General features: G+C 48.0%; 1 protein-coding gene and 1 long non-coding RNA gene across 10 annotated transcripts in view; both read right to left on the bottom strand.

The window, feature by feature from the left end:
- Positions 1-9879, bottom strand: part of LOC126995389 (serine/threonine-protein kinase 26-like) — a 122917-nt gene extending 113038 nt beyond the window's left edge. Inside the window, exon 1 of one of the 3 annotated variants that reach the window (XM_050854904.1) lies at positions 9773-9879. The gene's annotated coding sequence lies outside the window, so the exon portion shown is untranslated. Of the gene's footprint in view, positions 1-9764 lie in introns of all 3 variants that reach the window. The other 2 variants (XM_050854902.1, XM_050854905.1) reach the window with 2 other exon arrangements.
- A 12024-nt stretch (positions 9880-21903) lies between these two features.
- Positions 21904-23362, bottom strand: LOC126995390 (uncharacterized). Of its 7 annotated transcripts, XR_007750289.1 has the most exons (4): positions 23017-23362; positions 22697-22984; positions 22601-22664; positions 21904-22472 (listed from the first exon to the last, which is right to left on the bottom strand). It is a non-coding gene; the product is annotated as an uncharacterized LOC126995390 (long non-coding RNA). The 7 variants fall into 7 exon arrangements; XR_007750290.1 differs by lacking the exon at positions 22601-22664; XR_007750293.1 differs by lacking the exon at positions 22601-22664 and having other exon boundaries at positions 22471-22536.
- Between the last annotated feature and the right edge of the window lie 866 nt (positions 23363-24228).

Genomic DNA, 24228 nt, shown 5'->3' with positions numbered 1-24228 from the left:
AGAGAAGGGAGGGAAATAAGTCAGAGAAGGGAGGGAAATAAGTCAGAGAAGGGAGGGAAATAAGTTAGAGAAGGGAGGGAAATAAGTTAGAGAAGGGAGGGAAATAAGTTAGAGAAGGGAGGGAAATAAGTTAGAGAAGGGAGGGAAATAAGTTAGAGAAGGGAGGGAAATAAGTTAGAGAAGGGAGGGAAATAAGTTAGAGAAGGGAGGGAAATAAGTTAGAGAAGGGAGGGAAATAAGTTAGAGAAGGGAGGGAAATAAGTTAGAGAAGGGAGGGAAATAAGTTAGAGAAGGGAGGGAAATAAGTCAGAGAAGGGAGGGAAATAAGTTAGAGAAGGGAGGGAAATAAGTCAGAGAAGGGAGGGAAATAAGTTAGAGAAGGGAGGGAAATAAGTTAACGCAGGAGTGAAGGGAAATAAGATGAAGCAAGAGGGAAGCAAAACAAGACGAAGAAAAAAACGGAAGGAAATAAAGTGGAGCAAAAGTGAAGGGGAGGGAGCAAGGGGGATGATAAACAAGACGAAGTAAGATAGAAGGGAAATAAGGAGGAGCAGGAGGAAAGGGAAAGGAGGAACACTATACAAGGGAGAGCGGCGGTCATGAAGGGAGAATGAAGGATAATTTCACTCAATCAGCAGACGGCGGAGGAACGCACGAGGATAACCAAAGGAGGGGGAAGAAAACAAGGATACCCAAAGGAGGGGGAAGAAAACGAGGATACCCAAAGGAGGGGGAAGAAAACGAGGATACCCAAAGGAGGGGGAAGAAAACGAGGATACCCAAAGGAGGGGGAAGAAAACAAGGATACCCAAAGGAGGGGGAAGAAAACAAGGATACCCAAAGGAGGGGGAAGAAAACGAGGATAAGCAAAGGAGGGGGAAGAAAACGAGGATAAGCAAAGGAGGGGGAAGAAAACGAGGATACCCAAAGGAGGGGGAAGAAAACGAGGATACCCAAAGGAGGGGGAAGAAAACGAGGATACCCAAAGGAGGGGGAAGAAAACGAGGATACCCAAAGGAGGGGGAAGAAAACGAGGATAACCAAAGGAGGGGGAAGAAAACGAGGATAACCAAAGGAGGGGGAAGAAAACGAGGATAACCAAAGGAAGGGGAAGAAAACGAGGATACCCAAAGGAGGGGGAAGAAAACGAGGATAACCAAAGAAAGGGGAAGAAAACGATGATAACCATAGGAGGGGGAAGAAAACGAGGATACCCAAAGGAGAAAGGAATGGGAGGCGGAGAAACCCAAGGCAATTTTACACAATCAAACCACGTCCTTAACTTTTTCTTTCTTTTATATTCGGAATGGAAGAACAAAATCATCTTGGAACACAATGGTTGAACGTTTTATTTCATTTATTACCGATGAAAGAATTAGGATCTCAAGGATAACTTTCATATTTAAAGTGGAGAAACAAAATCATCTTAAAACACAATGGTTGAACGATTTATTTCATTTATTACCGATGAGAGAATTAGGACCTCAAGGAAACATGTATATATAACTTTCATATTTAAAGTGGAGAAACAAAATCATCTTAAAACACAATGGCTGAACGATTTATTTCATTTATTACCGATGAAAGAATTAGGACCTCAAGGGAACGTGTGTTGGTCTGACGAAACCTTTCTTGAGGGGACTCCACTCCTGTGACCTTGAGGTGGGCGAAGGAGGGAGGGAGGGAGGAGAGAGTGAAGGCGAAAGGAAGAGAGACGGGCTGGAAGAAACCGTTGTAGGGAGGGTATACAAGGTGGCGACGTCGGGGGTGGTGGTGGTGGGGGGGGGGGGGGGGGATTTAAAGACATGACCCAGGGTGAGGAGTACTGTCAAACGTGAGGAAGGGGGTAAAGAAAAAGAAGAAGGAGGCGAAGAAGAAGAGGAAGAAGAAATCAAGAAGAAGAAGAAGAAGAAGAAGGCGAAGAAAATAAGAAGGAAAAAGAAGAGGCGAAGAATAAAAAGAAAAAGAACAACAACTACAACAATAACAACAACATCGATTAGCACCAAATAGCAGTGCAAAACAGAACAAAGAACACCACAAGACAAAAGAAGGATAGGGCAACTTTACAAAACAACGAAAAACAACAAAAAACAACACAAGCAACCAAAGCTAATCTCTCTCACACACACACACACACACACACACACACACACACACACACACACTGGCTGAGTCACACAAAACCCTCCGCAGACGCTCACCTTTCACGCACGGACCTCACCTGCCGAACAGCCAACCACAACAGGTAACCCGGGACTCGCTTCCTCCTCCTCCTCCTCCTCCACCATGCCCTCTTCATCTCAGGTTCCTTCTCTATCTTTCCTTCCTTAATTTCTTCCTCCTTATCGTTCCTTTAGTTATATTCTTCTCCCTCCCCCTTTATCCTCCTCCCCTGCTCCTCTTTCCTTCCTTGCATCCTCCCTTCCACACAACGCTCCTCTTCCCCTTCCTCTTCTCCATGCCCTCTTCATCTCAGGTTCCTTCTCTATCTTTCCTTCCTTAATTTCTTCCTTCCCCTTCCTCCCTATCGTTCCTTTAGTCATATTCTTCTTCCTCCCCAGTTCCTTTCCTCCACCCTTCCTCCTCCTCCCCTGCTCCCCTTTCCTTCCTTGCATCCTTCCTCCTTCCTCTCCTCGCTGACTCCTCCTCCTTCCTCACAACCCTATCCTTCCACCAAAAAGCCGGCAGGTAATCAGAACACCTGCTGGAGGAGGGAGGAAGGGAGGAAGGGAGGCAAGAAGGAAGGAAGGAAGGGAGAGAGGGAGGGAGATTCGACACTCTTCGCTCCCACGCCACGCCCAAAACTAACCCAATACCATTCCTCGTGTGTGTGTGTGTGTGTGTGTGTGTGTGTGTGTCAACATTATCGATCCTTAAATACATTGTTGGTTTGCTTGTTCCCTCGCTCGCGTCACCGTGTGTGTGTGTGTGTGTGTGTGTGTGTGTGTGTTGCTAATTATACCTCACACTCTTCTTTATTTATAGTCACCACGCAAACAAATTAAGCCTATTTTACCAGATTATTATCCTTATTATCATTTTACTGTTATTATTTTGATCATTATTACTGTCGTCACCCACATGTTCATTCTCATTATCTATTACTACTACTACTACTACTACTACTACTACCACATGAACAGGTAACCGGCCAGCCCACTTAACCTGTGACCGAGGTGACCGAGGCAGCGAGGCGAGGCAGACGGTAAGTTGAGATACGATACGAAGAAGTGACATCCGCTGCCCCCCTAACCCTCTCTCTCTCGAAATATAAGAATACCCGAAACCTTTAATATAATCCATGGCCGTCACGCATCCACTGAGGACAAAAAGAATGATCAGTTGAATGGGAGGAGAAAACCGCACGAGATCAAGGATGTTAAGAAGCCTCAATCAAAGCCGGGGTAGAATTTATAGGCGATAGAAATAAATGAATAAGACGGAATAATCGCCTATCAATTATCTTCATCGTGGACCTAATTGCATAACACGATGAAATAAAATAAAAATAAAGAAAAATAAACGAAATAGAGCTGACAAATTCTGGGTAATGATGGTGATGGTGGTGGTGGTGGTGGTGATGGTGGTGGTGATGGCCCGATCCTGCCTCTCTCTCCCTCTCTCATTCCTTCCCCTGCCAAGGCCACTGAATGCGACTCCACCCGAAGGAAGCAACCCAGGGGGAGAGAGAGAGAGAGAGAGAGAGAGAGAGAGAGAGAGAGAGAGAGAGAGAGAGAGAGAGAGAGAGAGAGAGACTGAGTGTGTGTGTGTGTGTGTGTGTGTGTGTGTGTGTGTGTGTGTGTGTTGCCGGGGAGAGAGTGAGGGGGAGATAGGAGTGGAACAGAGGATCACACACACACACACACACACACACACACACACACACACACGAGGAGGCGTTATCGGATATTGAAGGGGGAGCACAGTACGTTCTAGTGGTGATAAAGGTGATGTCCAACCAACAACACTCCGGCCTTATCTCAGAACCCCCCTCTCTCTCTCTCTCTCTCTCTCTCATCACGCACCTGTCAACCAATTTGCCTACCTGCCTACCAGTTCACCTTTCCCACGCCCTTCCCACGCCCACCCTCTCCGTCCCCACCAGCACCACCACCACTGACTCAAAGGGCTTATCTGTGAGGGGGGGAGGGGGGGGGGGACGCTAAAGAGGACGCGGTGCTGAGAATGTTTGTGCTGGAGGTGCTAATATCCCGCTTATGTGTTCCTCTGTGTGCCTCTCATTGCTCCGCTCACTTCACACCTCACGCCCGCCTCTTACTCAGGTTTTATGCTGCTCATGGTCGGTCGGTCTCTCTCATTATCTTCTTTTCAAATCTACGGTTAGCTTTTTTTACTCCTGTTTTCATTCCCTTCCTCCCTCTCTTTTTCTCCTTTGTATAGCTTTTTTTATTCTATTTATTTATCTCTAGTTTTAGCTTCTCTCTTTCCTCCTCCTCCTCCTCCTCCCTACCACCAAACCTCACGTATACACAACCCATGTAATTTACACCTTCTGTGCCTGTTCGTTCTCTCTCTCTCTCTCTCTCTCTCTCTTCATCCGAAAAAATCTGCTCTGATGCACAAAACCTAAGAAACGCGCAATTACACACACACACACACACACACACACACACACACACACACACACAGTCCCTGCGGTGCGTCAAGGTCCACGACGGTCGTGTTGAAGACTGCACTGGGATGATAAACAGACACACACACACACACACACACCGTTCCATCTGTGTGTGTGTGTGTGTGTGTGTTTATCGTCCCAGGTCTGTGTGGATAGATGATATAAGAGTTGTTAACAGATAAAAGAAAACAATTACACAAAAACATGACAGGCTAAGCTTCTTCCATGTAATAGTCGTAGTCGTAGTAGTAGTAGTAGTAGTAGTAGTAGTAGTAGTAGATCTAAGTGGCCTCTTGTTAGATTCGTGCAAGATCTCTTCAAAATATTCAACACCACACGGTAAGCAGGACATTAGCATTTTACGAGAGAGAGAGAGAGAGAGAGAGAGAGAGAGAGAGAGAGAGAGAGAGAGAGAGAGAGAGAGAGAGAGAGAGGGGATGCTACAGTAGTCACCAGGAGGAGTCACAACAGCGCAGCGCAGCACCCTCAACACCGCCCGCCGTGATAACAAGGGCTGTATAAATGGCTCAGGCGAAGAGAACTGGATTGACGTGAAGGAGGTTTACTCACTACACTTCCTCCCTACACTCACCCCCCCCCCTCCACCACCACCAACAACAACAATACCTCCACCGTCATTACCACCACCAACAACAACAACAACAAAAATAACGACACCATTACTCATAACACAATCCCCATCACCACCACCAACAACAACAATTCTACAGCAACAAACACATGATCATCACCATCACCACCACCAACAATAATAACGATATCACAAATACCACCATCACCAACACCATTAAGACACCACCACCACCACCACCACCACACCAACAAACTAAGTAACACAAGCAAGAGGGCGATGAATCATGCAACAAAAAAAAGCAACAAAACAAAACACCTTTTTTTTTTTTACGTTATCCTCGACTTTCTCTTCTCATTTTCTTTTTTTTCTTTTTACAAACCCAAGCACCAAGTGACACCGCCGACCTACCGTGTGTGTGTGTGTGTGTGTGTGTGTGTGTGTGTGTGTGTGTGTGTGTGTGTGTGTGTGTGTGTGTGTGTGTGTGTTTAGGGTTCCGCGCCACGCTAGGCCTACCTGGTCAATATTTAACGTTCGCCACGGCAGGTGACACAAGATAGGGACGGTAGGTGGGTGGAGATAGCGGCCAGGTGGGTAGCGAAGGGAAGTGAGGAGGAGAAGGAGGAGGAGGAGAAACAGCAGATAAGAAAAATGACAACCACGGTGATAGGTGAGTGAGGGGAAAAAATCATCCCATACCTCCTCCTCTTCCTCCTCCTCCTCTCACTCCGCGACACCCTTTCCCCTTCATTACCTCTTGAGACATTAATTTTTCTTGTCCCTCTTCCTCTTCGTATTACTTTTTCCTCCTCCTCCTCCTCCTCCTCTTACGTGTCTCCATCCCACCTCAGCGTGACTCATCCTGGTCAACCCCTTCTCCCCCCTCCCCCTGGACCCATCCCCCCCCACCACACACCTACTGCATTCCTCAGTAGATAAGGTACATGATAGCACTGCTCCCACTCCACTCCTATCGCCTCCTCACGGCCGGCCCCGCTGCTGCTACATCGCCTTATTAAAACAACACCGACCACCACCGCCAACATCACCATCAACACCATCATCATCATCATTACAAGTCCCTTCTTCTCTACCTCTTCCTTCTAACTCATTGTTGTTGTTGTTGTTGTTGTTGTGTTTGCTGTTTTTGTTGATGTCGTTGTTGTTAATCTTTCTCGTCCTCTTACTTCTAAATTACGGTGCTTTGAACTGCCCGCATTCTTTTTTTTAATTATTTTCTTGATCAAAACAACATAACAGCTTACAATTCTCATTCTTTTTCCTCCTCCTCCTTCTCCTTCTCCTCTTCCATGCTTCATTAATTTTCTTCCACTTCCTTACTAAGTCTTTTTTTTATTTTATCTCCCTTCAATCTCTGGTCTAATTCAGGTTAAGTTTTCTCTCTTCTTAATTCCAACTGTAAAATAAGCCAAACATGTTCTGCTGTGTGTGTGTGTGTGTGTGTGTGTGTGTGACGTTGTAAAACTATATCGACGGTCTAGGGAGGGCGGGAGAGGGATGGGGGGAAGGAGGAAGCGAAGGAGGAAGGGGAAGGTAACAGACGGTGGAAATTCACCCAACAACAAAAAAAAATATAAAAAATAAAAACGCGCGATGACGACAAAGGAAGCGATAAAAAACCCGGAGGAATGACGGAAGGAAGAAAGGAAGGGAGGCAGGGAGGGAGGAGCCCCGTTACTCTTCTTCCAGGTGAGTGCTGGGGGAGGAAGGAGGGAGGAAGAGGCAGGCAGGCAGGGAGGGGGAGGGAGAGAGAGCTGGCCAGTTTCTCACCAATTAAGGAAACCGTTTCGGCGGTGGCAGTGGTGGCGGCGAAGTGGCAGCGGAGGTGATGGTGGTGGTGGAGACGGCGGTGCTGGAGGTGGTGGGTGTGGTTGATATCATACCCTTTGGAACGGTTTATGGCGCAATGAGCAGATAAAGAGACGTGATAATGATGATGATGAAAGTGGTGACGCTGCTGATGATGATTGCTAGCAGAGAAGAAGCAGAAGCAACAGGAGGTAAAGGAGGAAGCATTAAGGAATTGATGAAGGAGGTGACAATGATGATGATGATGATTGCTAGAAGAGAAGCAGCAGCAGGTAGAGAAGGAAGCATTAAGGAATTGATGAAGGAGGTGGCAAGGATGATGATGATGATTAGCTAGAAGAGAAGAAGCTGCGAGTAGAATAGGAAACATTAAGAAACTGAAGAGAAGCGACGATTAGTGTAATTTGCTGGAGAAGAGAAGGAACAGCAGGTAAAGGAAGAAATTTTAAAGAGTTGGTAAAAGCATTTGCTGGAAGAGAAGAAGCTGGGGTAGAATAGGAAACATTAAGGAATTGAAGAAAGAGGCGACGATTAGCGTGATTTGCTGGAGAAGAGAAGAAACAGCAGGTAAAGGAAGAAATTTTAAAGAGTTGGTAAAAGCAGTGCCGACGATGATGATTAGCTAGAAGAGAAGAAGCTGCGAGTAGAATAGGAAACATTAAGGAATTGAAGAAAGAGGCGACGATTAGCGTGATTTGCTGGAGAAGAGAAGAAACAGCAGGTAAAGGAAGAAATTTTAAAGAGTTGGTAAAAGCAGTGCCGACGATGATGATTAGCTAGAAGAGAAGAAGCTGCGAGTAGAATAGGAAACATTAAGGAATTGAAGAGAGGCGACGATTATTGTGATTTGCTGGAGAAGAAGAGAAGAAACAGCAGGTAAAGGAAGAAATTTTAAAGAGTTGGTAAAAGCAGTGCCGACGATGATGATTAGCTAGAAGAGAAGAAGCTGGGGTAGAATAGGAAACATTAAGAAATTGAAGAGAGGCGACGATTATTGTGATTTGCTGGAGATGAAGAGAAGAAACAGCAAGTAGAGGACACATTCAGAAATAGATAAAAGAGCCAACCTATTACCAAAAGCGACCAAGTCTACACTCTCTCGACCAGCTAACAGTAGTAGTAATTAAGGATCCAGGAGCACGGTGACTGCCTCCAGCACGCCCTTCCAGCCGCCCTCCAGCACAAGGCCGACAAAAACAAGTCTCGCATCACCGCCTCTTGTAATACTAAAACGGATACTTCATGACAGACTAAGAAGGAGAGCGTTGCATCCTGCGCCCTATCAAAGTTATCTCTCAGGCAAGAGTTATCAACCGACGGTGAGTGACTGATCGAGGAGGAGGAGGAGGAGATGGAGGAGATGGAGGAGGAGGAGGAGGAGGAAGAGCAGCAGCAGCGGGCAATGAACACCCTGGGGGAGGCAGGAAGTGGTCAACCCACGACAAGCAAACACCATGCGGGCGTCCACCGTGTGTGCTCTCCGCCACTCAGCACACACACACACACACACACACACACACACACACACACACACACGGCACGGACTCAAACACAACATTCCACTTCTATACGAATAAAAGAATAAAACAATAAAAGAGAAAACCATCTATATGAAAAAATATATATTGTGAACTTTTTTTATGACGAAATGCTATAAAACGCGGGACATTACGGGCTCGATGTAATCCTGTATAAATCACAAAATGGTAACAACAAAACAAAAAGAGACACACTTGCTTCTTTCGAATTGCTTCCGGAACAACTGGCAACATTTTCATATAGACAGAAGGAAGTAAAATAAAAAGTCTGCAACCACCACCACCACCACCACCACCTGACACAAAGCGGCATGGAACAGACAGGTGTATGAGTGTGCATATGTGTGTGTGTGTGTGTGTGTGTGTGTGTGTGTGTGTGTGTGTGTGTGTTAATGGGAGGTAGGGGGTATGAGTGTCACATGTGGACAATGACGCTAAAACAGCCAATGCCACGTCAAGTAAAATAGAAAACACACACACACACACACACACACACACACACACACACACACACGCAGAACACGGAACTCAAACAAGCCACGGCGCAGCATTCTCACTTGTTTAAATAAAACAATAAACGAATAAAACTGAAAAAGAGATAGAGGAAACAAAACTCTGAAAATACGAGTTACGCCTAAAACAATAACCCCGGCGGAGGTTCTCTTTGTTGTAGGTATTGTAGGGGGATGGGAGGAGGAGGAGGAGGGAGAAAAAATAATCTGGCCTGGAAACAGCTCGCCCACCATCCTGTTGCCAATGGACACATCACGAGCGACACACACACACACACACACACACACACACACACACACACACAGAGCTCTGGTAGCTCATTCGGTTAGAGCGCCGCACTGCAAGGCTTCATGATCAAACAGGCGGCGGTTCGAGCCCCGCTCAGGCCGGATTCTTTCCGTTGACTAGGAGTAGTTACTGTCCCACCTTGAGCAAGGGTCCTGGCAGTACCCAGAGATCGACAATAATGAGCACTTGCTCACGTCGTGAGGGTTACCCGCTGGCGAAAGCGAGTCCAACTCGTGATCAAGCCGTGGTGAATTACACGAGGCAGCGAAGTCAGAGGGGACACATACATATCAAAAAATAAATAAATAAAGGAAGATTTCAGAACAGTTATCAGTAATGTCAATTGTCTCTCTCTCGCACCCACCCACTCACAACGACGACCACTACCACACACGGGCGGACGGAGGGAACGCGCGTGTGCACAGCGAGGTGGCTACAATCTCAACTGAGGGAGGGAGGGAGTGTATACGTAGCAGTGGCAGCAGTTCCCTCCCTCGCTCCCTCCCTTCCTCCACTTTCCGCAGGTGAGCTCCGTCAGGCTGGATGGTTGACGAGAAAACACGGACGCCTCCCACCCACCCCTACCCATGTCTGTACACCGCCTCTCCCATCCCACGTCCCCATCCACCTCCCACTCCACTCCCTACACGTCTAAACACCCCACTCCACATCCTGCCTCTACACTGCCATCCCCATATCCCCTTCCACCTCCCATCCCATCCCTACACACCCTCCCCCAACGCTTTCCAACCCACCACCAAGCCGACGACCACAGACGGTACAGCTAACCACACACACACACACACACACACACACACACACACATTGCCGAACGCACATCCATAACACAACATAGCACCGCCCTTAACTTCTGCGCCTCATCACTACACACACACACACACACACACACACACACACACACACACACCTCCAAAACGATACCAATTATATACTCTAAAGCTAAGGAGGACACACACACACACACACACACACACACACACACACACACACACACACGCACGCACACACCAGCTGACATGAGGAGAGTGAAGCATGGCGATATATACAGCTCTCTCTCTCTCTCTCTCTCTCTCTCTCTCTCTCTCTCTCTCTCTCTCTCTCTCTCTCTCTCTCTCTTCCACTCACTCTCCCCTGCCCCTCTCCTCGCTAATCTCTTCAATCAACTACCAATTACCTCGAGCATGGAGATTTACCTGCAATTTGAAACTAAAGCCAGGTCGAACACGAGGTAACGGCTGGTGGAGGAGGAGGAGGAGGAGGAGGAGGAGGTAGTGGTGGTGGTTGAGGTGGAGGTAGCGAAGAAGGTGAGAGGGCGAAAAAGAAAAGGTGGAGCGGTAGCATTGAGATGAAAGAAAAAAAAAAAAAAAGAGTAGGAAGGAAAAAGGAGGATGAATGAAGGCAAATGACGGAAGAAAAATAAGAAGAAAAATAATAAGAAGAAAGAAGAAGAAAAGAAGAACAGCGAAAGGAATAAGGAAGTAAGGAAAGGAGGGAAGGAAATACAGAGGAAAGGAAGCAGGAAAATGAAAACGGGATGAAAGGAAAAAAAAATAGGAGAGGAGAAAATGAAGGGGAAAGAATGTAGGCGAAAACGGGGAAAAAATCGAAACAAATGAAGAAATGACTCGATAAAAACGTTGAAGACAGAAGGAGGGAGGGAGCGAGGAAAGGAAGAAAAGGAAGAGAGGGAAGGGAGGGAAACGCTGAGGACTACAGTCAGGCAGGAGGGAGGGAGGGAAAGGAAGCAAAGGAAAAAAGGGAGGAGAGGAAGAGAAGGGAGGGGAACGCTGAAGACTAAAGGCAGGAGGGAGGGAAGTAAAGGAAGAGAGGGAGGGTAGGAAGAGGAGGAGAGGAGGGAAACATTGAGGAGGGAGGAAAGGAAGAGAAGGAAAAGAGGGAGAGGGAGTGAACGTTGAGGACTAAAGGCAGAAGGAAGGGAGGGAATAGGGAAAGGAAGCAAAGGAAGAGAGGGAGGGAAGGAAGAGGAGGAGAGGAGGGAAACATTGAGGAGGGAGGAAAGGAGAAGAGGGAGAGGAGGAAAAGAGGGAGGGGAGGGGAGCGTTGAGCACTAAAGGCAGGAGGGGGGGAGGAAAGGAAAGGGGAGAGGAAGTAAAGGACGAGAGGGAGGGAAGGAAGAGTAGGAGGGAGGGAAACTTTGAGGAGGGAGAGAAGGAAAAGAGGGAGGGGAGAGGAGCATTGAGCACTAAAGGCAGAAGGGAGGGAGGGAAGGAAAGGGGAGAGTAAGTAAACGACGAGAGGGAGGGAAGGAAGAGTAGGAGAGGAGGGAAACATTGAAGAGGGAGGAAAGGAAGGGAGGGAGAGATGGAAAAGAGGGAGGGGGAGGGGAGCGTTGAGGACTAGACGCAAGATGGAGAGGGAGGGGGACCAGGAAGGAAAGAAAGAGAGGGAGGGGAGGGCGGGTGGCAGAGTCCGTGACACCGGGCCAAGCAGCGACACACAGCGGGGCCTCTGCACTTTGCAATTTTAAAAAGACCAATACCAAACCAGCAACTTTCAGAAGATGAGGTAAATAAGGCATGCAAGGAGGAGGAGGAGGAGGAGGAGGAGGAGGAGGAGGAGAAGAAGAAGGAGGCACAGGAGGAGGAGAAGGAAGCAGAGGAGGAGGAGGAGGAGAAGGAAACAGAGGAGGAGGAGAAGGAAACAGAGGAAGAGGAGGAGAAGGAAACAGAGGAAGAGGAGGAGAAGGAAACAGAGGAAGAGGAGGAGAAGGAAGCAGAGGAAAAGGAGGAGAAGGAAACAGAGGAGGAGGAGGAGGAGAAGGAAGCAGAGGAAGAGGAGAAGGAAGCAGAGGAAGAGGAGAAGGAAGCAGAGGAAGAGGAGAAGGAAGCAGAGGAGGAGGAGGAGAAGGAAGCAGAGGAAGAGGAGAAGGAAGCAGAGGAAGAGGAGGAGAAAGAAGAAGAGGAGGAGGAGGAGGAGAAGGAAGCAGAGGAGGAGGAGGAGAAACATGGAAACATGGAAACATGGAAATGCAGGCAACAGAAAGCCTATTGGCTCATTACGAGGTCGCCCGCTTGGGTGATTTAATCTGCTCGACCGCCACTTGGGGCTTGGTGAGCAGATGAAAGCACCTCGATATTGAGGAGCAGATGGAAGCCCCTCGTTATTCAGTTTACTCCTGACGCAGCGAAATGACGGTCGATTCTATATTTGAAGGAGTTGATGGTATTCGCATTTACTACTTCTGAGGGAAGATTGTTCCAGTGGCGGATGACTCGGTTTGAAAAGAAACTCCTTCCAATGTCTGTGTTACATCGACTCGACTGAATGGGTAAACCGTTATTTCTAGTTCTTGAGTTGGTTTGCAGTTCAAAGAATTTGGAGTAATCGACGTTATTGAACTTTTTTAGATACTTGAAGACTTGAATCATATCCCCTCGTAGGCGTCTTTTCTCCAATGTAAAGAGATTGAGTCGCTTGAGTCGTTCCTCGTACGGTTGAGCCCTTAAGGTTGGAATCATCTTTGTGGCGCGTCGTTGAATCCTTTCCAGTAAAGCAATGTCCTTTCTGTAATTGGGAGACCAGAACTGCACTGCATACTCGAGGTGCGGTCTTACCATGGAATTATACAAGGATAGCATCACGTCTGGTGTTTTACACTGAAGTTCCTCGCTATGAACCCGAGCATAATGTTGGCCTTGTTGTATGCTTTTTACAGTGATTCGCGTGTTTCAGGTCACTGCTGATAGTGACTCCAAGATCCTTTTCCTCCTGCATCGCTTGCAGAGGTCTCCCATTCATGATGTATGTGTGGTTACTATTTTGGGACCCAATGTGCATGACTTTGCATTTGTCAACATTAAAAGACATTTGCCATTTTTCCGACCATTCGATAATGTGATTGAGGTCTTTCTGAATGATTTCGCAGTCGGTCTTTGTGAGGGCATCTCCACCCACCTTGGTGTCATCTGCAAATTTCGATATTGTGGATTTCAGTCCTGATTCTAGGTCATTGATATATATGATAAAGAGGATGGGTCCCAGCACTGACCCTTGAGGCACTCCACTAGTGACTGGTAGCCAATCGGAAGGCTGTCCGTTGAGTAGTACTCGTTGTTTTCTGTCGGTGAGCCAATCTCTTATCCACGCGATCAGATTGGCTCCGATGCCCGCCGAGTGCAGTTTCAAGGAGTCGCTCGTGCGGTACCTTGTCGAAGGCTTTCTGAAAGTCCAGGTATATAACATCACTGGGGATGTGGGCATCCCAGTTCTTATATATACCTTGGAAGAAGTCTAATAAATTCGTTAGGCAGGAGCGCTTGTTTCTGAAGCCATGCTGGGTGTCGGAGATTACATTATTGTTTTCTAGAAACTTAACAAGTTTATCTCTAATAATCTTTTCGAGTATTTTTCCTGCCACTGATGTCAAACTTATGGGCCTGTAGTTTAATGCAACGCTTTTGTCTCCTTTTTTGAAAATCGGTGTTACGTTCGCCATCTTCCAGTCTTCCGGGACCTTGTTTAGTTGAACTGACCGGTTGAATATGGTAGTGAGTGGTTGAAGTATTTGTTGTTTAAGCTCTTTTAATAACCGCGGGGACAAACTGTCGGGTCCCGTTGACTTGTTCGTGTCGAGTTTGTCCAAGTACTTTTTTACTTCTTGGTCGCATATTGAGTCAATTTCCAGCGGCGTGATCTCACTCGGCGGGGCAGGGCTCTCGGGAATGGTTTCGAAGGAAGAAGAGGAGGAGGAGGAGAAGGAAGCAGAGGAGGAGGAGGAGGAGAAGGAAGCAGAGGAGGAGGAGGAGAAGGAAGAAGAGGAGGAGGAGGAGGAAGAGAAGGAAGAAGAGGAGGAGAAGGAAGCAGAAGAAGATTAGATTAGATTACTGGGACGTTTGGTCTTGGCGCCTCAACTGCAGGGTCATGTGGCGCCGAATAAAAGATTAAATAAACTATACTTTAAAACTACAACAAACTAATTAATCAAAAACAAGGTAAAGGGACGCAAAACAAGGACAATAAAACCTACAGGAGATAGGAAGCCATAAACGTCATGTCCCGAGGAGGAGGAAGTGGAAGCAGAGGTGGAGAAGGTGGAGGAATTACGAGTATCAAGTCCATTACCCCAAGAACCATCCAAGAAACGTAACAATAACAATAATAATACCAGGAAGAAGATTGTGGGCGGAATGTTACGGGACAAAATGAGGGAGTGGGAACGAAAAAGATGAAGAAAAAAAGGATAATAGCTTGCTGAATACAGACCCGGGGAGGTAGGGGAGAGGGAGGGAGGTAAGGAGGAGGAGGTAGGAGGGAGGATACGTTAAGGATACGGGGAAGGATGTCTGAGGTATGAATCGACCTCCACAAGGATACCGGCACAGGTGAATGCTCTCCAAGGTATTTTCTTCCTTCCTTCCTCCCTCCCAACCAAGATCCCGCCCTACCACCTCTCACGTGTGTGTGTGTGTGTGTGTGTGTGTGTTTAACCTCCACCTGCTATGCCCGCCGGGGAGGTTAAATTGGAGGGCAGGAGGGAGAGTGAGGGAGGGAGGCAGGGAGGTAAGGAGGGAGAGAGGGCGAGGGAGGAAAGAACACTATCAACCAGTGTTTCGCCACGTCATCACCTGAGCACGTGGATGAGCACCTACGCGTATAACATCCTCACTGGTGGTGGTGGTGGTGGTGAAGGTGGTGGTGAGGTGGGGGGCCAGGGGTAGAGCTGCATGGTGAGAGTTAAGATCAGACAGTTGGTGATTCAGTTTATTATTGTGATGGAGACGTGTAGCTCTGTGTAGTGGTGGTGGTGACGGTAGTGGTGATGGGGTGGTGACGGGTGATGTGATGAATACGTTGGTGCTCTAGCTTGTTGGGATGGGGGAGTGACGTGTGTGATGATAGTTATGGGTGGTGATGTGTTATGACTGACAATGGTGGTGGTGGTGGTGGTGGTGGTGGTGGTTGTGATGGCGGTGGTGGTGGTTGTGATGGCAGTGGTGGTGAAGTGATTGGAGTGGGGATCATCGTGGTGGTGATGGGTAACGTAACAATTATTCGGGTGACGGTGGTGGTGGGTGATGGCAGTGGAGGTGACGGGTGTTAGAGATTGTAGCGGGGATCATCGTGGTGGTGATGGGTAACGTAACTATTATTCGGGTGACGGTGGTGGTGGGTGATGGCAGTGGAGTGGGGTGACAGGTGATGTAACTATTATTTGGATGACGGTGGTTGTGATTACGGGTGATGCAACTATTGTTTTGGTGGCGGTGGGTGAAGGAGGAGGCACTGAGGGCGAGGGGTGGGGAGGGGAGGGGAGAGAACAGGGGTGGGGTGGGGTGGGTGAGGGGGGTCCTTTCCTCTTCCTGTTTACACCTTTCCTCCCCCCCATCCCTTACCCATCCACCCCCCTATGTGACACTTCCGGCGGCGTGGTAGTGGTGGAGGTGATGGTGTCAGGAGGCCCCCACTGCGTCACCCCCCATCCCCCCACAACAAGAAAGACAACAAACAAGCCCCCTTATATCCCCCATTCCCACGACGTGCTCCCCCATTTCCCCCTCACCCACTCGCCTTTTTTATTCCTGCCTTACCCCACTCTGAGCATCCCCCCCCTTTATCTCCCCTCCAAAGCATCCTCTCCTTGCCTTCTTACCCCGCCAAGGCCTGGGACGGCGGTGACAGTGTGGTCTCTATCAGGGGACTAATTTAATGGATTCTGGTATTACATCTGGGTACTTGACTTACGAGGCTGCGCTCTCTCTCTCTCTCTCTCTCTCTCTCTCTCCCCCCCCCCCCCCCAGCTTCCTGGCAGCCGCAGCAGCACGCACTTCCTTCCTTCCGTCACTCCCTTCCCCTCCCTCCCCACCACTACCACTGCCGCCGCCGCCCTTCTGACGTCACACCGGCAGGATCTACGGCTCCCTCCTCTACGCTGATACAATATATAGAACACTTTCATCAGAGGCTCCGGATCTTCAAATAGGTTTCTTTATTTACCTCATCAAGATTATTCAATAACAAGGTGGGTCGAGATTAGGTTACGAATTGCGGTAGAAAGGGGGACTGGAAAACCACCTGCTATAGAGTGGCTTGTGTTGTTGTTGATGATGGTGATGGTGGTGGTGGCGGCGGTGTTTATGATGCTGTCCTTGTTACTTTGTTGTTTAGTTTGATGTTATTTTTATTTAGCTTTATGACGTTTATATAATGATGCCGTTGTTTATGATAATGTTATTGTTGTTATGAGGCAGTGAGGGGCGGCCTTGTGCGGCTTGAGGCGGTACAGACTGGGAGGCTGCCTTTGTCGGGCGGCCGTGGAGAGCATCGGGATGTGTCGCCGCGGCCGGGCTGTTCCTTTGCCTGGCCAGGCACGTCGCCTCCACCGGCTGCTGCACCCGCTGCGGCTCAGCCCGCACACGTGTCCCTGCTCTTGTCCTGGAGCAACTCTTCTCTTTTTTCAATGTTATTACATCAACGATTCCCCTGGGCGGGGGTTAGGGCCGCCGGGTTGGCTGCACTCCTGCACAGTTTCCTGGTGCCGGCGCGTGCCTTGCTGCAGCGGCGGGCACACACATGCTGCCGCCACGTCCTGGACCAGCAGGCTGCCAAAATGTCTTCCTCGGACTAAATTCCGCTTAGGAGAAGTGCACGACGAGGAGAGAGAGCGAGGCATTCCAGGCCAGGGCCGTTCCAGGGCATTTCAAGTGTTGAAGAAACGGCACGTGCATGGCCTTGCGAGCCTTTCTCATCAGCGCGGAGAACATCAAGACTCAATCCCCTGAGCCGAGCCAATCCTGCGCTCTGCTCCCCCCGCCCCCCTTATCCCACTCTGTGCTCCAGAGACTCCCGCTTCTTTCCTCCACCCAAATCTTGCCTCCTCCTACTCCTCCTCGAAGACGATCGCCTCGGGTCGTCACCAGCATGGGTGGCCCCAGCCCTGTGGCAATGATGACCCCCCTCGGAGTGGCAATTCCAGCAACATTACAAAGGCCTTCTAAATCCCTCCCTCAAGCCTACCCTCTGCCCTTCCCTCCAGGCAGCCCTCCTATGAACGTGCCTCTAAATAAGTAGGAACAGGCCCTCCCAAGTTGTCTCCCGCCCAAAATCCTTGACCCCTGCCCCAGTAGCTGAGCGGGGATGGAGTCTGGTCTTGTGCTGACTGACTGCCCTCTGCTTCTCCCTTTCCCTTCCCCATCGAGGTCAAACGCAAACTCACCAAGGAAAAGTCAGCTGGAGGATGCAAGGACCAAACTGACTCGTATAATGGCGATTTTTTATTTCAAAGACTCAAACAATTACACGATTACATAAATAAAACAAGTAAAACAAAAAAAAAAACTGAAGGATGACGGGAAGAAAGAAGAGATAGGAGGAAAGAAAAACGCGGGAAAACAAACGGAAGGCAAAGGGAAATAGAAAACGAATGAAAAATAATAATGAATTGACTTTTCTCGCCCGGGTCATGAGCAACGGTCACACCAACAGACCAACCAGAGGCCGGATTCATCAAACCACTTACGAGACCTGTTGTTGGTAAGTCTTCTGATAACTCCATCATCTAGGAACGCTCTTGATCTTAAGGCGACTCCAATGGCAATGAAAGAAGTGTCGACCAGGCCAGTACTTCATTCACAGTCATCGGAACAGTCTAAACAAAAGGATCATTCGTAGAGGACAGATTTACTTAAGACTTATACCAACGACCGGTCTTGTAGTGGCTTGATGAATCCGGCCCCAGGATAACAGGATTGATACTTACTGCGCCTTGTAACACCCTGCCAAAGCCTCAATCTACGACGCTCAGACTAAAAGGGTCGTATTATAAAATATTTCGTAGCCCAAGCACCTATTTTTGACAAGGCTTTCGTAGGAGTTTGGGGCATTTACAGGGATAGTTGTATGACCCTGGTGGTAGTTTGACCCTTCTTCTGTACCATGAACATAAAGAAACACTCATGAGACCCCTATTGACCTCCTTTTTGGTATTTGGAAATAGTTGATGTGTGGGGTGGAAGCGTCTAGCAACACCAATCTAAGTATCCCCAACAGCACCCGTAAAGAAAAGAGAAAAAGGGAAGGGAAACTAGAGGATCCGAAGAGAACAGGAAGGAAGGGAAAGAAAGAAGGAAACCGAGGATAAAATAAAGGAGTGGTAAGGGAAATAATGAGAAGGGAGAGGTCTGAAAAGAAGGGAAAGAAAGATGAAAATGAAATATAATACTGAAGGAAGGAAGAAAAGACAAGGGAATGGAAAAATGAAGAAAAGAAAAGGAAGTTAAACGGAGGGAAGGCAATAGACAGTGGAAGAAAGGGAAGGAGATATGGAAGGCAGGGAGAGGAAAGGAGGCCAAGAAAAGGGAGGACATTCACCAGTCACGCAATAGGCTGACATATTTGGGCGCGCACACACACACACACACACACACACACACACAGCCACTCGACTAACTCTGCACTACTCGACATCAACTTAATGCACGTATGTCATAATATACGATCAAACACACACACACACACACACACACACACACACACACACACACACACACACACAGCCACTCGACCAGTCCGCTACTCGACATCAACTTTAATGCACGTATGTTATAATATACGAACACACACACACACACACACACACACACAGCCACTCGACCACCTCTCCGCTACTCGACATCAACTTTAATGCACGTATGTTATAATATACGAACACACACACACACACACACACAGTGACACACTATCGTACAATGTTACACACTACACAGAGCATCCGGGAATCGAGGAAGTGTTGGTATGATTACACCATCATTATTATCATTAATGTTTCTATACACAGACACGAGTTGGCATACACAAGTTTGCTAGGATGAGGAGGGCTTGCAACGAGAGAGAGAGAGAGAGAGAGAGAGAGAGAGAGAGAGAGAGAGAGAGAGAGAGAGAGAGAGAGAGAGAGAGAGAGAGAGAATCACGTTTAACTATACAAGGATATCAACTTTTTTTTCCTTTTAAGAAATAACAAGAATATACAGAACGTGTCAAATGAGGAGAATCAAACGACTGTCTCAAGGAAACGCATGAACTTGAAAACCGGTGAAAGAAATGAAAAAGACAATGGCGGCAAGGAAACTAATAAAAAATAAAAAAATAAAAGCGGAGGAAAATCCCGACGCTGCCTCATGGTATTAGAAACGAACACACACACACACACACACACACACACACACACACACACATCCCCACACAAAGGCTAGCACTTGAAGAAGGAAATGCCCGTTAGGAAAGCAAAACTAAGTCTCTCTCTCTCTCAACATGGACGACTGACAACAAAAACAACAACTACTACTACTACTGTTTCTACTTCTATGGCCTCCACCTCTCCCCTCACAGCCCCACCCACACCACCACCTCTCCCCTCACAGCCCCATCCACACCACCACCTCTCCCCTCACAGCCCCAACCACACCACCACCTCTCCCCTCACAGCCCCATCCACACCACCACCTGCTCCTCTCACAGCCCCACCCACACCACCACCTCTCCCCTCACAGCCCCATCCACACCACCACCTCTCCCCTCACAGCCCCATCCACACCACCACCTCTCCCCTCACAGCCCCATCCACACCTCCACCTCTCCCCTCACAGCCCCATCCACACCACCACCTCTCCCCTCACAGCCCCATCCACACCACCACCTCTCCCCTCACAGCCCCATCCACACCACCACCTCTCTCCTCACAGCCCTACCCACACCATCACCTCTCCCCTCACAGCCCCATCCACACCACCACCTCTCCCCTCACAGCCCCATCCACACCACCACCTCTCCCCACAGCCCCATGCTCTCCACCACCTCTCTCCTCACAGCCCTACCCACACCATCACCTCTCCCCTCACAGCCCCATCCACACCACCACCTCTCCCCTCACAGCCCCATCCACACCTCCACCTCTCCCCTCACAGCCCCATCCACACCACCACCTCTCCCCTCACAGCCCCATCCACACCACCACCACCCCCCACACACCCCCAACCACACCCCCACCACCACCCCCACAGCCCCAACCACACCACCACCTCTCCCCTCACGGCCCCACCCACACCACCACCTCTCCCCTCACAGCCCCATCCACACCACCACCTCTCCCCTCACGGCCCCATCCACACCTCCACCTCTCCCCTCACAGCCCCATCCACACCACCACCTCTCCCCTCACAGCCCCACCCACACCACCACCAGCTCCCCTCACACCTCTACACACAAGGAATAAGGCGGCGTGACGTGGAATATAAATGTACAGTCGGCCAGAACAACTTAATAAGCGCAGCAGATTACATTAGAGAAGCGTTCGACCTTAAAGACTGGTATTGTCAGACGCTTCCAACCAAGGAGTATATAGGTCGGTATTGTGAGACACTTTGGCTTCTAACATCAACTATTTCTAAAGGTCAAAGAGGGGATCAATCGGGTTCTAATGAGTGGTTATTTAGGTTCACGGTACAGAAGAAGGGTCAGACTACCACCAGGGTCATAAAACTACTACTGGAAATGCCCCAAACTCCTAGGAAAGCCTTGTCAAATAGGTGAACTTTGGAGACGATTTTTTTAGCAATACGGCACATAGAAGGGTCAGACTACCACCAGGGTCATAAAACTACTTCTGGAAATGCCCCAAACTCCTAGGAAAGCCTTGTCAAATAGGTGAACTTTGGAGACGATTTTTTTTAGCAATACGGCACATAGTCTTCTTGCTTCCAACCCCCGCATTGCATCAACTGTTTTTAATGGCCAAGAATGACAACTCGGGTCCTCATGAGTGTTTTAGGTTCACTGTACAGAAGAAGGGTCAAACTACCGCCTGGGTCATAACACTACTCCTGAAAATGCCCACAACTCCTACGAAAGCCTTGTCAAATGTGTAATTAAGCGTGGAAATGTTTTGGAATAACTCGGGTCCTCATGAGTGTTTTAGGCTAATTGTACAGAAGAAGGGTCAAACTACCGCCTGGGTCATAACACTACTCCTGAAAATGCCCACAACTCCGACGGAAGCCTTGTCAAATGTGTAATTAAGCGTGGACATGTTTTGGAATATAGGCATTTAGTGTATGTACTTGACTATACCACTCGCCCAAATTGGAATCTGACCTCTGAAACCACCTACCCCCTCACACCACCCACACCACCTTCTGCTAAGCGTAAGGTATATATATGACTCACAATACCCCTGTCCACCTGCTCAATAACCAAGAGTGCTACTTATTGTATTCCACTGAAGGTTTCGTCTTTGTGTGTGTCATTGTGGTCATTCGCTTACTTTAGTGTTTTGTTCTCTCTCTCTCTCTCTCTCTCTCTCTCTCTCTCTCTCTCTCTCATTGGGTATGTAGGTGCATCTCCTTCTTAGGTATTTCCCATCAAGGTCAGGATCTACGTGCTAACTTCCCCTTTGTTTACTCTCTCTCTCTCTCTCTCTCTCTCTCTCACACACACACACACACATACACACACAAAAAAAGAATCACCTTACTTATCTGGCTCAAACAATGCGACATGGCTCAGTGTGTGTGTGTGTGTGTGTGTGTGTCGGCGAGGTAAGCGCGAGCCGACACATTTAGCAACACAACCTAATAATGTCATCTTCTTGAGTTTAAACTTTTGATGGCTTTTTTATCGTTCACAGGAGGGAGGGAGAGGGGATGGGAGGGAGGGCAAGGCTGCTGACTCATATAGAGGCGAGATTTAAACTGTTGGGGGAGAGAGGAAGGTAGAAGGTTATAATGTCAGAATATGTTTATCAGGTGGTAGTATTAAAATTCTCTCTCTCTCTCTCTCTCTCTCTCTCTCTCTCTCCATTTGTCCTTGCTCTGTCATAAATATTTGTTTGATTTACAACAACCATATACACAACGATCACACACACACACACACACACACACACACACACACAGCGCCCGGTAACCTCCATATGTTCAAGTCAAATGTAATAACTAAATGATGCTTCCTGTTTTGTCATGAGCATACAAGAATTACAAATACATATAAAAAAAACACTCGGCTCAGAACCTAAATACGTCAATGCTACGCCTCTCAAAACCTGAAATACATCAATACTATGCCTCTCAAAACCCGAAATACATCAATACTACGCCTCTCAGAACCTGAAATACATCAATACTATGCCTCTCAAAACCCGAAATACATCAATACTACGCCTCTCAGAACCTGAAATACATCAATACTACGCCTCTCAAAACCTGAAATACATCAATACTACGCCTCTCAAAACCTTAAATACATCAATACTATGCCTCTCAAAACCTGAAATACATCAATACTACGCCTCTCAGAACCTGAAATACATCAATACTACGCCTCTCAGAACCTGAAATACATCAATACTACGCCTCTCAGAACCTGAAATACATCAATACTACGCCTCTCAGAACCTGAAATACATCAATACTACGCCTCTCAGAACCTGAAATACATCAATACTACGCCTCTCAGAACCTGAAATACATCAATACTACGCCTCTCAGAACCTGAAATACATCAATACTACGCCTCTCAAAACCTGAAATACATCAATACTACGCCTCTCAAAACCTTAAATACATCAATACTATGCCTCTCAAAACCTGAAATACATCAATACTACGCCTCTCAAAACCTGAAATACATCAATACTACGCCTCTCAAAACCTGAAATACATCAATACTACGCCTCTCAAAACCTGAAATACATACAAGTCAGAATCAGGAACTGCATGAGTCATTACATACGTGGGAAAGTGATAATGCGAACTAACATCTATGACAACGACCTCCGTCATCACTTAGATAAATAAAAATAAAAAATAAAAAATAAAACAGATAACGATGTCTTGTTACGGGGCGTTATAGTATGCATAAAGGCCAAGGTGGTGATGGTGGTAGGAATATGAACGATTCGAGTATCTTACTTTGTCTGTGCATGTGTGTGTGTGTGTGTGAGAGAGAGAGAGAGAGAGAGAGAGAGAGAGAGAGAGAGAGAGAGAGAGAGAGAGAGAGAGAGAGAGAGAGAGAGAGAGAGAGAGAGAGAGAGAGAGAGAGAGAGAGAGAGTGTGTGTGTGTGTGTGTGTGTGTGTGTGTGTGTGTGTGTGTGACAGAGAGAGAGAGAGAGAGAGAGAGAGAGAGAGAGAGAGAGAGAGAGAGAGAGAGAGAGAGAGAGTGTGTGTGTGTGTGTGTGTGTGTGTGTGTGTGTGTGTGAGAGAGAGAGAGAGAGAGAGAGAGAGAGAGAGAGAGAGAGAGAGAGAGAGAGAGAGAGAGAGAGAGAGAGAGAGAGAGAGAGAGCACTTATGTGACTGAAATAGGGAAGACGTGAGGGGAGGAGGGTGTTCACAGGCAGATAATGAGAGTTGCTAGGGAGTGGAGGTCTTGAAGAGAGGAGGAGGAGGAGGAGGAGGAGAAATAGGAGGGGGAGGAGGAAGGGATGGCTCAGCAACACGGGAAAAGGGAATAAAGGGGAAAGCAGAGGGAAAAAAAGTTCTTGAAAGCAGTTATTCCAACCCGGCGAACTTGAGAGAGAGAGAGAGAGAGAGAGAGAGAGAGAGAGAGAGAGAGAGAGAGAGAGAGAGAGAGAGAGAGAGAGAGAGAGAGAGATATTGGGGCAGTGAGTGGGATGATAAGTAGAGAGAGAGGGGGAGCTAAGAAAGGAAAAAGAGCATGGAGGGAAGGAGGGAGGGAGGGAGGGAAGATGAAAAGGGTTCTGAGAGGCAAACGAGAGAGAGAGAGAGAGAGAGAGAGAGAGAGAGAGAGAGAGAGAGAGAGAGAGAGAGAGAGAGAGACGAAAAAAGTAGACAAGAAAGTAA

The sequence above is a fragment of the Eriocheir sinensis genome, chromosome 8 (assembly GCF_024679095.1).
Source record: "Eriocheir sinensis breed Jianghai 21 chromosome 8, ASM2467909v1, whole genome shotgun sequence".
Classification (NCBI taxonomy): domain Eukaryota; kingdom Metazoa; phylum Arthropoda; class Malacostraca; order Decapoda; family Varunidae; genus Eriocheir; species Eriocheir sinensis.
Note: the sequence above shows the minus strand (reverse complement) of the source record. Positions and strands in the feature narration are given on the sequence as shown.